Source organism: Convolutriloba macropyga, chromosome 12 (assembly GCF_964194025.1).
Source record: "Convolutriloba macropyga chromosome 12, txConMacr16.3, whole genome shotgun sequence".
Taxonomy (NCBI): domain Eukaryota; kingdom Metazoa; phylum Xenacoelomorpha; order Acoela; family Convolutidae; genus Convolutriloba; species Convolutriloba macropyga.
In genome coordinates this window covers 12531534-12541072 of record NC_134479.1, presented here as the reverse complement: position 1 = coordinate 12541072, position 9539 = coordinate 12531534, and positions in this window count along the sequence as shown.

Sequence of the window (9539 nt, the reverse complement as noted above, 5' to 3'; positions counted from 1 at the left end):
TTTACGCAGAGCTGAAACAATTTTGTATGGTCCTCATTCTGGTGCTTTTTGTCAAATTATGGATATTTTTTGATTGGCTATGGGAAACTGAATATTGATTCTGATTTAGTGAGTGTTCGCTTTGTGTATGAAGAAAAAGTAAAGTTTCGAAAAAAAATAATATTTTCAACAGACAGGCGTACTTGAGACTGTATTCACAAATCATTTGGATTCAATTAGGCAGTTTGACGACACTTGTTTAATCCCAACTTGCCGCACCCATTGAATTGTAGTTTTACACATTATAGCACTTGAAAGTAATAAAACAAGTTGCACACTATGCCTTTCACTTCCACTAAAGACACAGAGTTTGGAGATTGTTATTTCGATATTTCCAAAACTGATAAGCGCTTAATCAGGGCAACGCTGAAAACCTATGAAAGGACAGGGACATATGTATTTCTGAAATTGTTCAAAAAAGCAACAGACGATTACGAGTTTGAACAGAGAATTTCATTAACTCTTGGAGAGTTTGAAACTTTGGTCAGTTCAGCTAGCAAAATACAGAACTCAGTGGCTGATCAGCAGTCATCGCCAAAACCACCACCAGCGAAGAAACCAAAAATTCAAAAAGAAGATGTCAACAACGATGGTTAAAGCGATGTTTGAGCGTTCTCCAAATTACTTTAAACAATATCAGAAACAGTTCAAATTTCTCATTGTGGAAGAGAAACCTACCTTTTCTATTGGAAATTGTTTTGCAGTGTGTGCACATTTTGATTCCGATTTTTGCAATTTAGTAAGTAGCCATCATCACGTTCTGATAAACTACTTTTGAAAAGGAAACATTGAAACGATTTCAAAGCTTTCCTGTGCCTTGTGTTTATACAGCTTTCAAGTTCTTGTTTTGGACTGCACCAAATTTGGAGACTAATGGAGATGTAATTTCAAAGCTTAAATTAGCAACCGAATTCAACAGTTCTGCAGAAAAAACTGATTCACAGTCAGTGCGCAAACGACTACCAGCTTTTGCTAACAACAACAACAACAACAACAACAACAACACTCTATCGAAAAGCAGCTCTACAAAACAAACAAATGTCAATCCCAAAACGAGTGCCAAGATGCCAGTAGTTGCTCAAAAGACTATCTACAATTGTAGGCCTCCATCAAAACAAAATCAAACTGATTTTGTTAATAGTGAAACTTTACGCAGAGTTGAAACAATTTTGTATGGTCCTCATTCTGGTGCTTTTTGTCAAATTATGGATATTTTTTGAGTGGCTATGGGAAACTGAATATTGATTCTGATTTAGTGAGTGTTCGCTTTGTGTATGAAGAAAAAGTAAAGTTTTGAAAAAAAAAATATTTTCAACAGACAGGCGTACTTGAGACTGTATTCACAAATCATTTGGATTCAATTAGGCAGTTTGACGACACTTGTTTAATCCCAACTTGCCGCACCCATTGAATTGTAGTAAGTTAGTAAGTTTGCATTGAAGTTAGTAAGGTTAGAACATCATATGAAAAGCAAAACGAATCAATTCATTATCGCTAATTTTTACAAGTTTTTGAGCACTGAAAACAAAATGAGCAATATAAATACAAAACAGTCCACAAAGTTTAGAGTTTGCATTTTGAATTGGTTGATTCTCCAAGAGTTGATAGATATTGTGATTGTTGCCAACAGAAATTATTCTTTGATATAGGTGTTTGTACGATGAAATGGGCCGACCAAGGGGATTGGCAAACAGAAGTTGGTTGTTCTTTCTGCGTAAAACTAACCAGTGGGTGCCAATTTTTTCAGCAGTTGCTGCATTAACAATAAGGAAGCTGTTTCTGTTCATTTTTTCCGGAAAGTTGCTGGCCGCAAACACGCCATGAAATTTGTATTTAAGAGTTTTGCAGCCTTGGATTAAATCATTAATATCATCTTCATCCATCATTAATTTGTCAGAATGTTATTCTTTGATACTCTTCTTGCACTATCAACAAAAATTGAGCCGTAGAAAATTCGGTAGGGCTGTAGAAAATTTCAACTCAATGGAAATTGACGAATTTGTAAGCTCAGGATGAATAAAATCATGGGATGCTTGTTGGGTGCTGGTCAAATCAAAAACCATTATGAAATGGTTCGGGTGTTCTGTCAAACTTATTCCATGACCATTGTCGATGTAAGCTAAATCCGATATTGTATTAAAGTAGAGACGTTTGTCATCACTTGTTGATATTGGACTGTCTGCCACAGGCAAACCGTTTCGGTAAATATAAATCTGCTCAAGGTCGCATTTGTGGAAATTAAATGGATTCTGTCTGTTGTTACCAAGAAACGCTTCGTTAGTGTTCAGACAAATTGCTAGTCTACGAATCGGTTCTCTGGCAAAAATATCTTCTTGTTTCCAACTGTGGAGACCCGTTGATGCCAGAACTGTTTTTGTTAGAGTCTCCAAGTACGGATACGAAGCTGGACTTGTTAACAAAGTTTTTTCTATAGCCGATACAACATCATCGTTCAATGTCATCTTGCGCACATACAAATTAGCTTCGACAATTTTTACTTTGTAGTGCTTGGCTGCATCGTCAGACATTATAACAAAATCATCTATTGACCGTCTAAATGCAATGCGAAGAGTCACACCACTTAGCAAATGTCTGTCACAAGTGAAAAAGTCAACTGCAACTTTACCGTAAAATGTGCACTCAGCCGATTGCCTCACTAAGGCTTTCCTTCTGTTCACTTCTCCGGTTGACAGCGCTCCTAGATTTTCTTCGTAGGAATAGCCCTGACATGCCAATCAGGTGTTTTTTGCATCTTTGTTATGTGAAAATTCTGTTTCAATAAAACTTTTATGGCATAGTTTCCGTTAGCGTTTGAAATTTTTAGTCCATTAGCAGACACTGTACAGTCAGAGAAGAGTGAAAGTAAAACATTATTGCAAAAATAGGGAGCATCTGTCTTCGTAACATCTGTTGCTGCTCCTGCGTCGTATCTCAAATCAGCTTCTGATAGCTGGACAATTTTACATTTCACTTCCAAGAAAACTTTCTGTATGTCAATAAAATTATTTCGGTCACCGGCGACTTCAAATTCTAACATGGGTCCATTTGGACCGTAGACTGGGCCCAACTTTTGACAAAAACTACCATCGAAAGATACTAAGAGAGAAGGTTTTTCGAACAAATCCAAAGAACTGTGAGTTGCCTCTGATGGTAACAAATTAGCGATCATGGTTCACTCTGGCAAAAAAATCTGACCGACTTCTTTTTGGAGCTCTGTGCGTTGAGATGGTTTTTTTGCGTTTGTTGATTGCTTTCTGTCGCTTGACTCCTTTTGAATTCCTCCGACGTGAAGTATTTCGTCGAGATCCCCCTGTCTGTTTTTTGACAGTTTTTGAGATTGTATTTTTAAACGCCTGTTTAGGAGATTTTTTGCTTCCGACTACATCCAAAATCTCTGGAACACTTTGTTTCAATAGCTCTTTCCCGATACGCTTCGCTGTAGGCAAAATGAAACGACGTGCTAAAGGTAGCGCAACACGTCCAATGCGTGCAGCTAGAGCTCCAAAACAAATTCCTCTTTGACGACAATGTCCAGAGAAGTGAGGCAAAGACGTTGCTTGGTTGGCATAATACGAATCCATTTTAAGGGGAAAATTTTTTGAATTGTAGTGTTAGAATAACTTTTCCAGTTCCCGAAAAGGGAACTAATTGTCTTGTTTCTGTTCTCAGTTCAATTGAAATCGATTGAATTGTGTTGGTTAGGAGCTTCTTATAGTCTAAATTTGTAAAAACTATCCGATGAGTGGGTTCAAGCTCACAAACACTGCCGTTTTTCAGGCGTTGTTTTGAATCAATGACTCGCAAAGAGGAGCCTGAGTGTCACCGACGTTTTGGTATTCAATTATGTTAGTGTAGATGAAAATTAGATGTTTTCCAGCACAAAGGTCAGCTGGGAACTCCCCATAATAGGCTTTCGTATCATCACTTTTCATAAACCTGTTTGCATTGGGAATCATTTTGTACCCAATGTGTATTCCATTACCGTCAGGAATACTCTTAAATCCAATAATGCTTGGAATTTATTCGCTGGGAAATGTAATTCCCTCATACTTGCCAAACAAAAATTCATATTTCCCGGAGCTCTTCAACTCTCTGAATGAAAAATGAGGCAGGCCAATTGTGCGCTTAATTGTAGCAAGAAGTTGAGCCACTGTATCAAAGGTTCCTGGCATAAAACTAAATTGCTGTCCACTATAAGGTCTAGAAATAAGATTGGCTCCCAAAGAAATCTTTTGGGAATCTTCAAAGTCTTTTAAGTTGTACGCAATTAGATTTCCGTTTACTATGTTTTCTATTTTTGTTGGGAATATGATTTCACTTAGCGCCACTCTCCAATCACCTGCAAGTTGAATTTCGTCATTGAAAAAATTCCGAAATGATGCGAGTGTATTTGAATCAAATATTTCAATTGAAGCTGATGAAACAACGTCAATAGGGAGCCTGACAAGTTGTAGTTCTGGTTGGTAAAATTTTCCTTGAATTGGTTCCTTGTCTGCGTCGGCTAAGGTGTATGTTGGTGGGCTTAATGTCGGTATTCCCGTTATTTCAAAGACTTCGTCTGTGAATGATTGCATATAACTTTTCCTGAATGCTTTATCTTTTTAACTACTCTCACAAAGACTCCAATGTAAAACTTGGGCTTCTGAGTTGAGCTTGTTTGTGCTGCCAATGACACTATTCGTGGCACATCCGTTTTTGTAACTTTGTTAGGAGCAATTTTTGTTATTCGATTGACTCTTGAATTGATTGTTTTCACAAATTGGTCTAATTTGTCAATGTAGCTATAGGTCCACTTTTCGTCAAGATACCGATCAATTATCTTTTTGAGAGATCTAATGTTCCTCTCTGCAAAAGCTGATTTTTTTTCGCTAAAGGTACTATATAAATGAATTCCAAGTTTCGTACACAATTGTTTGAATGATCCAAGAAATTCTGTACCATCGTCAACCCATACTTTTTCGGGCTGTTTATTTTTGATCATCTTTTTGAATGCTTCAGCTGCTTTGGTTGCATACTTTGTTTTCATTGGTTGCACTCGTAATTATCTTGACAGACAATCAACCGCTACTAGAAGATACTTTATATTGCGGTTATACATTGCCAGTTTATCAACGTGTGCCAAATCCAGAGACCAAATTTCGTTGATGTCTTTTACAAAAATTTTAAGCATGGGAAATTTTAATCGAATTGAACGGTACTTTGTGAAAGACGGCTTTGTCTTCAAATAGGACTGGATTTACCTAGAGGGAGCTTGCTTTGCGTCTGTAACCGCTTTATGCTTCCATACGATGCTGGTCCTTTCAAATAAAACTGATCCAATTTTGTTTCTTCAGGAAAAGAAAGACCACATCTTCTGACTGGTCTCTTCTTTGTCTGTCGTTTGGTTCGGTTCTTCTTTATATCTTTTTTGGGTTGGTTTTGAGCCACTGTGTTGTTCTCTACTAGAGAAGAGCTCTTGCCGACTGGGGTGTTCTCTAGTTGGGAAAAACTCTTGTTCACTTTCAGACGAGGCTTCCAAGATTTGCTTGGCATGTGTATTTGCAACAAGATGAGGTGAGATATTAAGAGCAATTAAAATTTTGGAGTATTTTTCAATGTCAATTTTTTTAGTTGGTTGCTGCAGATTGTACAGAAATGTTGAAGCCTTAATGCCCAGTCTTTCTTTATTTACGTGAAGAACGTCGTTCGACTCTACAGTTACTGTTTCAGATTGGTTAATCAAGTCAAGTATGATTTTTGATCTTTTGATTTGGTTTTTATTCATAAAGTCTAGCTCTAACAATATGGAGTCGAAATCTTTGCTTTTTTGTTTTTTCACTTCTGGTTCAATCTCGCTGTCTTCGCTCATGGGTTCTGTTTTTTTCCTCTTCTGTTGTTTCAATCATTTTGTCTGCAGTCTCAACTGGTTCAACTGCTTTCTCTGGTTTTTCCATTGAGTTCGACTGGTTTCTTTGCAAAAGAGACAGCTGTGCAGCTTTCTGTTTATAAAGGTGATTGTCCAAAACTTCTTTTTTTACCGGTTGATGTGAAGCAAAAATTCGTTTTGGAATTAAAATGAATTCTTCGGTGTGCTTTACGATTTTGTCAAATAACGATAACAAGCAAAACCAACAATTTTGACCAAATCTGTTTCTCTAGCAAAAAGTTGCCTCTTTTCTTTCAAATTTGTTTGTCTAGACAATAGTTTTCTGAATGATTTTTTATAACCTCGCACAAAATTTTTTCGTATTGGAACATTACCATTGACAATGTTGAGCAAACATTCGCAAAGGAACTTAATGAAAATGTTTGGAGCTCTCTCTATCTTCTCTTTTAGTTTTGTATCCGGTACGTTTAGCAGCCGCCCCAGCATACAAACTTCTTTCTCTCTCATCGCTTAAACTTGTAATAACAGCTTTAGCTCATGGCAGATAAAAAATTGATGGTCCTGGAGGAACAATATCTGAACAGTAGCGCAAGACGTCTGATGTTTTGGGATCCAAATCAATTAATAAATGACCAAGCGGTTCTTTGGTTGCCAGGTCATAGCTTTCTTTTAAAAATTGAGAGTTATTCAACTGTCTGTCAATAAAAATAATCTGTTGTGTGTCACGTGGTGATTTAAACAATATGATATGTGTTGTATTTAGATCAATTGTTCTGGACCATCTGCTTTGTTGGAAAAAATTGTGTTTAACATAAATTACACTGATGTTTCTGTGTCGCCCTGCAGTTGCTAATTTTGAAAATTTTTTGTCATTAAAAATTTCTTCACATGAGTCATCGAACACAAGGAGGCCGTTGTCTAACTCTGAAATGAGTTCAAAATTAGAGAACTTTTTTAAATGTATGTTCAGTTTCTTCTCTAACGATTGGAATTTTGGCTGATCATGCTGATAAAAATAATAAATTGTTTGAAATTCTGGGTAAAAAGTGCCAACTAATGACATTTTGAAAATGAGCTCAGTTTTCCCGCAACAAGATGGCCCGCAAACAGCCATGAACAACCGGTCAGAGGTGGAAATATTTTTATTCATAACTTTGGATTTGGAAGAGCGTATCCAACTGTACAAGAGAGAAGTGAAAACCAAAATGTGGATTCTTCACAGTCGAGACTGAAAAAAACCAACTTGGCGAGAGACACATTTATAAGAAAAATTAATATTAAGATTTGTGTAAAGTATACAACCTCTGATCGAGGCAATCTCGAATTGCAAAACCTCCAAGATCGTCTTTCTTGGTGGTCAGCGTCAAAAACCATGTCAGTTATGCCTCCGCCCGAATCTAGTTGATCTTCGGTTTGACTCATTTTGAAACAAAATTATTCAAATAATGAATTGCTTTTCAAGAATGTTACATATTTATTCAAAAATAAAAAATTCATACAAAACATATCCAAAGTCGTTGTCTCCTTGTTTGTAAGTGATTGTATAGTTTGCATTCATCGAATCTTGTTTATCTCTAAAAACAATTGACTCTACATTGTTCTCTTTAATCAGCTGCTTGATTTCATCGGGAAGAGTCTCATCGTCCAGAGACATCAGAATTGGCACTGCACGCTTGGGCGTAGGTAAAGGGGTTAGTTTCAACCTTTTCATTTTCTCTGGTAAAGACATGGTACAATTGAAAGTACTCCAGTAGAGAAAGATACTTCTTGAAAGCTTCTATTTCAGCACCAGCGCACACGATCTGCTGTTTTCTCAAAACTGTTTGCCCTCTTGTGTCAATTTTTTCTTCCTTGATAAGAGTAACCGTTAACTGATTTTCAGGCGTTATGCAACTGTAAACTGTCACATTTGGAGACGAATTCACATGAAGTAGAGACGGAGCTGGTTTCTCCAACCGACGATTCATTCGTCAGCCACTGGTAAAAGAGTTTTGCCTTCTTATTGGCACAATGCTTGCTTCTTTGTCGTTTTGGGCAACTCAATGCATGTAGTTTGCAAACTGGTGTCTCCCGATATAATTTCAAGTGTTCAATTTTTGGGCAAAACAAAGTTTCCAAGTTGATAACGTTCCTCTGTAACAGCTGCCGTAAAGTTTCCGTTTTTTCTAATCCTTTTGCGTAAAAATCAGAAAAGGGAAATCGAAGAACTATACTTTGAAAAATCTGTTGCAAATAATGATAAGGGTACTCTCCTGTCTCCCACGAGAGACCATGAAGAAATTTAGATACCCACAGGAGAGATCTTTGCTCACTCGAAGAAAGTATGTTAAATGAGTTTGGAGGTAAAAAAGAAATTGTATCGTTGTAATTTTTGGTAGATACCGTAAGTTCTTTATTATAAATCGAGATTTTTTACTTCTAAAGCCTTCAAAGTCAAGAACAACTGCTCCAGATTTCAACATTCCAGCAAATTGAATAAACTATTTTTGTTTAGTAACAAAACGAGCTCTACTGGACAGACTATTAGGTTCTGCAGCGTTATTCAATTGAAATTAACTGATTTATTTTTCATTTTCCCCATTGAGGAAAAATTATAAAAAATTATAAGCAGACAACGTTTATTCTGATCTGTTTTTAAAATCGATCTTTGTAGGTAAAAAAAACGTTCACCCACAAAATGGTTCTAACATAGCAAAAAACTTTTGCCTCAACTGAATTGACAGAATTTAATTTGATAGCAACTTAGACTGAAAATTATATCAAAAAAATTGAGCGTATGTATGTGCAGGCCAGTTTCATTATTTGCTCGGACACAATTTAGAAAGCAACATCAAACTAAGTGGACATACTCAAAAATTAGGGTGCGTGTACAGTCCTCTAAAAAATTTTTATACGGAGGTTTTGGAAATTTGCAATTTCTTAAGTTTTATATTAGAAAATTATGCTAAATTTACGTTCCGGAAAAGATATAAAAGATGAATGTGAGGTGGTTCAATTTGTCAATTTGTTGACGAGTGTTTCATGTCACTTTTGTCGCATGGTTTAAATTTGTAAAAAAAAATTGACGATAGCTCCTCTTGAACAAGTTTGACAAAAGCAGATTATCATTTCACTTTGAATTTGGTAAAATGCAAATAAGATAAATTGAATAGATGGCGGCTCTGATTTTTCGCACATAAAATAAGACCTGTTCAAAACTGTCGATTTCTATGAACACTTCTTGATTACCAATTGTCAATTGAAGTTCATTTAAACGTGTTGCGGAATACGGCCAGAGATTTTCTCTCCTAATAACTTGTAAGATCTTGCGTCCCAATAGATACGAGGTTGAATGTATTCTAATCATTCGTTCTCTTCCATCAATTGTCCGGTAGAAATTTTCTACAAGGTATGTCTGCTAAAAGTCTACACAGTAGAAGATCACAAACCGAAAGGCATGGAAGCTGTTATGTGCTCAGAAAAATTGATTGTCGTCGAAATGCTTTTTAAAGGCTGATGTTTTGCCAGATGAAATAATTATTACACAATTAAGCCAAAAAAAATTCCACACTGACTTGATGCAGTGGGAAACATCAGTATTTCTTTCAAAAATAGTAAGCTACTTGCATCTTGAGTGAAAAATATATGAGTACAG